Source organism: Anolis carolinensis, chromosome 4 (genome assembly GCF_035594765.1).
Source record: "Anolis carolinensis isolate JA03-04 chromosome 4, rAnoCar3.1.pri, whole genome shotgun sequence".
Taxonomy (NCBI): Eukaryota; Metazoa; Chordata; class Lepidosauria; order Squamata; family Dactyloidae; genus Anolis; species Anolis carolinensis.
Window position 1 is genome coordinate 240,487,481 of NC_085844.1, and position 8,365 is coordinate 240,495,845.

An 8,365-nucleotide genomic window follows, 5' to 3' on the forward strand; every position below is an offset into this window, starting at 1 on the left:
TTTGTATATTATTTCTATCCCACACTTTTTGCTTGATATTCAGGCCAAAGTAACTTGTGACTGAGTATAATTGTTGTCCAATGGCAGAGTCTTGGTGGTGGGTCCTTAAGTGACTGAAGAGACCTATTCTGGATCCATATGGTCCTTTGTAATGAGGACATAGATTAGTTTCTGTTGAGTGGGGGATTATGAGGAGAATAGTCCATTTTCTCCCCCAATCCTTCACTGTTTAGTTTAGAGATGGCTAGCTGGCTTCTCACAAGACCAGATCAGTTTTGCAAAGTACTTATCTCCAATTTCTGGTGCTTCTACCACTGTTCAATCAAACTTTAATCCAGCCTTGATCTCCACCTGAAGGCGGCAGATGCTTGTAAAAGACATTCAGGAAATTAGATCATGAATAAATGCCAAATACAGTTCCAATTATTTTGTTCAGCTTATTCACTATCAAAGAGAATAACTGTTTTCATTCCAACAATAACTTATATTTCTGATATGTTATTTTTTTTGAACCACATTTTTTAGTTGGGAAGAAAAATCAATTTATTTAAAATGTGATACAGGAAAAGAGTTCTATGGATATCATTGACTCATGATACTTGTTTACTGCTAAACCTTAATTGATGTTCTCATTTAGGTCAGAATCCACTTCACAATTTATACAATGTAAGATTGTATATCCTGGTATGGTAGGGTTAAGAATACCATTAAACACCCCCCCCTCTTTGTTTTTATTCAGAAGCAAGTAAAAGATATTAATCTAAGAAAATATTTTTATTCCATTTCTTACAGATTGGTGGCATTGCAAGGAAGCTTACAAGTGAGACTGGACAAAATCGCAAAAACAGTGGCTCGCTTGACATATTACATTGCTTCAAAATAAGTTTATCACTGTTAATCTGTGTATAAATTGTTACTGGGCCCATTTCCTGGGCAAAATACTGTGCGCACAAGACAGGACATTAGATACTGTACGGCTGGAAGCTTATTTATCTAACCAATAAAGTTCATATGGATAACTGGATAATAATGGTGCCTTTATTTCTAGTGCAGCTCAAGAAATACAATTATGCTTATGATAACCAAGCAGATGCTCTAGATTTTTAAAAAAATGGTTAGAGTAAGAATACTCCCATCACACACATACTTGCAATGATCAGTGGAAGGAACTCTTTATTCCTTTCTGCAGGCTGTTAATTTAGAGTTTAAAATTAAGCACAATTTGTACTTTGCTTTATCAGTCTATTGCAGAGAAATTATAATGAAAGTACAGGATTTCCCATCTTATCTTGTAGACTATGGGTCCATTTGCACTGCAGAATTAATACAGTCTGACAACACTCTAATGGCCTTGCCTCAGTGCTATGAAATCCTGGGACTTGTAGTTTAATGAAGTACCAGTACTCTTTGGCACAGAAGGCAGATTGAGCAATGTTTTTTATCATGTCAGAAGCGACTTGAGAACGTACTGCAAGTCGCTTCTGATGTGAGATAATCGGCCATCTACACAGATGTGCCCTGGGGATGCCCAGATGTGTTACCATCCTGTGGGAGGCTTCTCTCATGTCCCTGCATGTGAAGCTGGGGCTGACAGATGGGAGCTCACCCATCTTGCGGATTTGAACTGCCAACATTCAGTTGCCTTTAGTGTGTGATAATTGGCCGTTTAAAGACATATTACCCAGGGGACGCCGGGATGAGTTAGCTGGGAGGCTTCTCTTATGTCCCCATGAGCTAGAGCTGGCAAACGGGAGCTCACTACATCTCACACATTCGAACCTGCAACCTTCAGGTCAGCAACCCAACCTTCAGGTCAACAGTTCAGCTGGAACAAGGTTTTAATCCACTGCACCATCGCAACTCCTACACATCGATCAATGATACAGATATAATGGACGTTGTGGTCCAAAATATCTGAATAAAGTATGCAGCATACCTGGAAAAGGGCAAAGCACTTTATGCTCTTCTACCAGGTTTTTATTCATTCTGATTATTTTATGCTTCAAACACGTCTACATGGAATATCTTTTTATGGATGGGGAGGGATTGGAAGGCACTTACTAAGGCCAAGATCCTGTGCCAGCCACATAATTAAGTGCATTAAGGCTGAATCTGCACTGCATAATTATAGTTTTTTTTAACACTACATTAATTGCCATGGCTCAATGTTATGGAATTCTGTGATTTGTAGTTTCATACAATGTTTATCCTTCTCTGTCGGAGTGCTTGGGTGCCACAACAGACAACACACCCCAGGCTTCCATAGGATGGTAATTAAATTGTAATTAAAGTGACAATTGCTATAATTTTGCAGCATGGATAGTCTGTAAGTAAGCTCTGCTGGCTTGACCTTCACCTAGCCTGACCTTCATGCAATTCATCCACAGTCTAACTGCTGACAGAAAGAGATTCATCTGATAATAGGATTCTGGCCTATATTGATTAAACCCATATCCCAATCTTTTACCAAAAATTAGTATATCAAGGCAACAGACCACACTGAATTTAAAATGAAAGCAAACAGACATAAGAATGAATTCAAAACACATCCCCTCTCTCCATGTACCTAATATTTGCATGGTGTCTATATGCAGTTGATCCTTTTATGTTCCGTCCCCCAGGACGATGGTTTGCCTTACTTATTGGTCGTTTGTTTGTTTTCCCTCCTTTGCATTCTGTTTCAGCCTCTGGCTGCAAAAGCCCAGGAAAGGTGGCTTGAAGTCTGCAAGAGCTGGCTGCAGTTTTCTTTGCAATGATTGGTCAAAGAGTACAACATCTTAGGACCGCCCTTTTTACCAGGGTCTAGTCTCCATTTTAGAGTTTCATTCTGGCTATAGTCTTCCAACGTGCTGGAGCTGTGCAAGGCTAACTGGGACAAATCATCCTCAAAACCAGGCCAATCTAAGCCTATCCAAATTAGATAAGTATTGAATTATATTGATCTGGAATAGGAAATCTAGTTGGAGGAGAAGGGTTATTCTGTCGCTTCTAGAACTAATCTTTGCTGTAAAGATAGGGAAGGAAAGAGTTTCTCCTTCTAATATAGGCAGCGTGATTAGGGTATAGTGGTTTTATAATCACCTTTGCTTTCTGGAACCAGGGATAATTCTGTACCTAAAACCTATAGAAATTTGTTTCATTTTCTGCAACTTTAAGATCTGTGCCAGGTTTACAACCTTGTATGAATAAACATCCTTTTTTGAAGTTCTCCAGACTCAGTCGTTCAATATTTTAGGACAGCTTATAGGGATTTGCAGTTCGCCCGGATAAAGGACGGCACGTTTCAGTTTTATAGTTTTTTTATTGTCTGGCGGACGGCACAGTTTTGAGGGAGATCAGCGGTTTTTCCGCTTGAGCTAGCTTGCACGGCTTATAGTTTTTTATAGTTTAGGAAGTTTAGTATAGGCCGCGGCTTTTCCGCCTGAGCTCAGTCTGCATACCTAAAGACTCTACCAGCGTCTGAGGCAGTGGAGCCCGCTCTCAGACCTGAAGGAGTCAAATAGTGGGGCTCTATTTCCTTGCTATTTGGCTCGCGTGTGCGCACGTGGCCCAGTGGCTTTCTGGGTTTGCACAGGCTGTGCAGTTCCCAGCAACGTCCAGGGCTCCCTCGGCGGTAGACCTCGAGCCGCGGAGCACCAGCGACAGTTCTTTGGCTGGCTCTGAGGCGTGAAGCCCACCAGAACCAGGCTAGAACCTGGACAGGCCTGGCAACGCTGCTGCGAGTTCGGCCGGAGCACTCGGCCGGCTTCGACCTGCCTCATGGTCCGGCGGTGGTGACCTGCCTCATCGTCCTGCGGTGGTGACCTGCTTCATCGTCCTGCGGTGGTGACCTGCCTCATTGTCCGGCTGTGGTGACCTGCCTCATCGTCCTGCGGTGGTGACCTGCTTCATTGACCTGCGGCGGTGACCTGTCTCATCATCCTGCGGTGGTGACCTGCCTCATCGTCCTGCGGTGGTGACCTGCTTCATCGTCCTGCGGTGGTGACCTGCCTCATCGTCCTGCGGTGGTGACCTGCCTCATCGTCCTGCGGTGGTGACCTGCTTCATCGTCTTGCGGTGGTGACCTGTTTCATCGACCTGCGGTGGTGACCTCCCTTCACAGCGGGGAGGAGGCGTCTTTTCTCTCCTCCTTTCCAAAGCCAGCCTCGGTGCTCCTTCGGCGGCAGGCCTCGAGCCGCAGAGCACGAGGTGCTTGAAAATTTGGCGAAGTCGCCATTTTGGCAGTTTACGTCACTCGGGCAAGGGAGGTATCAAGTGGCAAGTTGCTGTCAGTTGGCATTTTGCAGCTTGCCCACTAAAATCTGGCGCCAAAGGTCACAATCTTTGTAAAGTATAGTTACTTAGTGATATATATTGCTATGGTTAAGTGTTGTGCATTGTATTATATATTGCATTTGCTTTTATTGTAAATTTACTTGCTGGTATGTTGTATTTGCTTTTATTGTAAATTTACTTGCTATTAAGAATACATAATGTCTATGCAATTTCAAGATGATACAGATGGCATACCTCCTTCTGAGGCTGAAAGTAGGAATGAAAGGCCCCAAAGGATAAAGCACCCTTCAGCCAAGATGCTAGCCCATCTAATAGATGAAAAGGAGCTCCTCCATGTGAGGTTAGGTTCAGCATGGGAGCGAATTGTAACATTAATGGACAGAATTGAGAGCTTGGGTATTACAAGGGTGCCATCCATATTACAGACAGACCTTGAAGAGACCTTCGGTATTTGGAGGGGTTTGGTGTCTAAGATAGTCCAGGTCCTCGAGCGCATTAACGCCAAGGATTCAGAGTTAGAAATAGTGAGTGTCTTAGCTGACACTAATGAGAAAGAAAATAAGGTGAGGGCAATTCTAGATGCCTTGGAATTTAGTTCTCCATCTGTTAATCTAAGGTCTGAGCCAAAAGGAAATCAGTCTTCCTTATGCAGCCATGAGACCAATCTTTTAAAATCACCTGCTGTGGCACTTAGTCTTAAGTCCAACCGCTCTAGCCAGGTATCTAAACTAAGGGAGTGTGCATCATCTAAACATAGCCACTCTAGCAAGTCTTCTGCTGCTGGGAGTGCCATCTCTTCCCTAGCTGCCTTGCACATTAAGGAGGCTGCACGTCTGGAGCTAAAGAGCAAGGTAGCGGGGGCGGAGGCTGATGCTAAGGCAGCTGATCTCACCCTTCCCTTTAAAGAAGAAGAGCAACGACTGCAAATAGAACAGGCCCGTAGACAAAGCGAAATGCAAATAGAACAGGCCCGTAGACAAAGCGAAATGCAAATAGAACAGGCCCGTAGACAAAGCGAAATGCAAATGGAACAGGCCCAAAGGCAAGGTGAAATAGAAATGCTTAGAATAAGGATGGATGCTACTGCCAAAAAGGTAAGGGCTGAGACTTTGGCCAAGGCCCTAATTGAGCCACTCACAGAAGAAAATGTAAGCCAGTTACCAATACAGGATCCTTCTGCCAAAGTGTTTGCGCACCTTGGCAGCATGAACAGCCAGTTTTCGGATGAGGAACAGGGAGACTTCTCTCCTTACCCAGAGCAGGGCCCCAAAGTCACTTTTGAGTTTCCTGCAGAGCAGAGCGTCATAGCGGGGAGCTCACCCTTGCTCGAGCTACCTGTGCCTCCTGCTAAAACCCTAGGTCAGTCAATCAGGGCCTCAAGGCCGAGTGCTAGTTGGCCCCTACAGACAGCTGCACAGGGAACCATCGATTCGTCAGTGGTCGATGTCATCCCTCCAAGAGGCCAAAGGTTGACGCAAGGTGCACGGTGGGAGTCCACTCCACAACAGCAAACTCCTCAATTGTTCCCTTCGACGCCAGAGTCCCAGCTTGTCTCCATCATCAGAAGCCCCAGAAGAGATCTTAAGGACAAGGGTGTCGAAAAGTTTTCGGACAAGCCTGAGGAATTTCTTCTCTGGAAGGCCACCTTCCAGAGAGCAATCAGAGACTTAAAGTTATTGCCTGAGGAAGAACTGACTCTTCTGGCTGCATGGTTGGGCCCAGCCTCATCCTCACAAGTTAAGAAGATCTACGCAGCCCACGTAGCCGATCCCGACAAAGCCCTGGAAAAGGCCTGGGCCAGGTTGCAGCAGAGGTATGGGGCCAGCACAGAGATTGAAGCATCTCTTATGGACAAGCTCCAAAGGTTCCCAGCTTTGAAACTCAAAGACTTCAAACTCTTGTGGGACCTCAGCGATCTCCTTACGGAATTAGAGTCGGCCAAGGAGAATCCAGAACTGCCCGGTTTGAAGTGCCTCGATCAGCACCTGTCCCAGAGGCAGATCTTGACCAAGCTGCCCTTCACTTTGCAAGAACGCTGGGGACAGGAGGTCTTCAACTACAAGGAGGCCCACTCCCAGGCATACCCTCCATTTTCTCATTTGGTCCAGTTCATCACCAGGGCGGCCAGAGAAAGGAATGATCCGCAGACGGGCCTCCCCACCTTATACCAAGGGACCCAGCCAGAGAAGGCACCTAAAGTGGAGAAAAAACCATCCAGAGAGGCCAAAAGACCGGTTAGTGTTAAGGCTGTTGAAACTCAGCACAGGGCCAACGAATCCAAGTCAGAGGTGAAGGAGGTGCTCTGCCCCATCCACCAAAAGCCTCACAGTTTGGCCAACTGCCGGGAATTTGGCAAGAAGCCTTATAAAGAAAGACAACAGATTGTACAGAAGCTGGGCATATGTTTTAGGTGCTGTGGAGCAACTCCTCACTTTGCATCCAACTGCAAAGAGGACGTCAAATGCGCAAGGTGTAACAGCCTTAAGCATTGCACCGCGATGCACAACTCTGACGCTGTCTCCCGCGCCAAAGGGGACACGTCTTCCAAAGAAGGGTCATCTACTGAAGCCACCAACATGCAGACCGCGTCACGGATGCAGGAGGATGCTCCATCGGTCGCCTGTACTGAACTATGCTCTGACGTGCACCAGTTCAGAGTCTGCCATCCCATCTGCCTAGCAGATGTATATCCAGCCAGAAGACCTTGGCTTAAAAAGAGACTTTACGTGGCTTTGGATTCACAAAGCGACGCCTCCCTGGCTACTCCAGAGTTCTTCCGCATGTTTGACCTTAAAACCAAGATGGTTGACTACACTATGACTACGTGTGCAGGAAAAAAGAAGTTGCAGGGTCGCATAGCATCTGGCTTTGTTGTCTCCTCTTGCGACCAGAAGAGGCAGTTCAAGTTGCCAGACCTGATTGAGTGTTCCTCCATCCCTCGGAACAAAAAACAAATTGTAACTAGAGAAGTTGTGGAGGCTCATCCACATTTGCGACGATTAAAGAATGCCATACCTGCTTTCCGTCCAGATGTGGACATTGCCCTTCTGCTTGGTGCGGACTGTCCGAACTTGTTCTATGTGAACGACCAAGTTAAGGGACCTCCAGGGGCGCCCATTGCTCAGCTGCTACCACTAGGCTGGACAGTTACAGGCCCAGTGTGCATAAATAGGATGCACCCTCCATCGTCGGTGGGCACTCGTCAAGCGCACGTGCTTCAAGGCAGTCGCCCCACACTAATGCATAGCTGTTTGAGTCATATCTCGGTCTATTGTCAGGGGATAACACCAGAGTATTCTTCCATCTTTGAAGTCTCCGAAAGGGATGAAACTACAGCGCTTTCCAAAGATGAACAGAGGTTTTTAGAGATCATGAACTCTCAAGTTTCCCGGAGTCCAGAGGGAAATTGGATAGCCCTTCTGCCTTTTAAAGCAGAAAAACCCACTTTGCCAAACAACAGGCATGTGGCAGAAAATAGACTCTGGTCACTAAAGAAGAAGATGCAGAAAGACCCCAAGGTAAAAGAGCAAATCGTTGGCTTTATGGAAGACATGTTCCAAAGTAACTACGCCGAAGTCAATTTTCCATCAGCCTTTTCTCCCACCGAAAATACAGAATTGCCCGAGTCCGTTCCAGAGGTGAAAGTTTGCAAGATGACCACAGAAATCAAGATGGGCCAAAGATCTTGCCTGGAACCACACCGTTTTGAATGTTTTTCGGAGTGGCACAGTCTTCTTAGAGCAGTTGCTAGGCTTATACATCGTTTAGCTTGCAAAGATAGTGAGCCTTTACAGGTCCAGGATATGATAAAGGCTAAGAGTGTCATATTCAAGTCAGTACAGAGATCTGCTTTCAAGCAGGAAATAGCTAGGCTAGAGCAAGGGCTCAACATCCCTAATCAAAGTCTTCTAAATGAGTTAAACCCATTTCTAGACAAGGAGGGTATTTTGAGAGTTGGAGGAAGGTTAGCCAAAGCTAAACTCAAGGCGTGCATAAAAAACCCCATCATCATACCCCCTAATAGTCACACTGCATTGCTGCTCGTTCGGCATCACCATGAAAGGATCCATCATCAGGGTAGAACTCTAAC

The 8,365-nt window shown here is 45.7% G+C and overlaps 1 protein-coding gene across 1 annotated transcript in view; it reads right to left on the reverse strand.

Moving 5' to 3' along the window:
* Window positions 1–755: 755 nt before the first annotated feature.
* The window catches only part of hrh3 (histamine receptor H3), a 47,327-nt gene continuing 39,717 nt past the window's right edge, over window positions 756–8,365 (reverse strand). The window contains exon 4 of the mRNA XM_016993460.2: window positions 756–2,600. The gene's annotated coding sequence lies outside the window, so the exon portion shown is untranslated. The remainder of the gene's footprint in view (window positions 2,601–8,365) is intronic.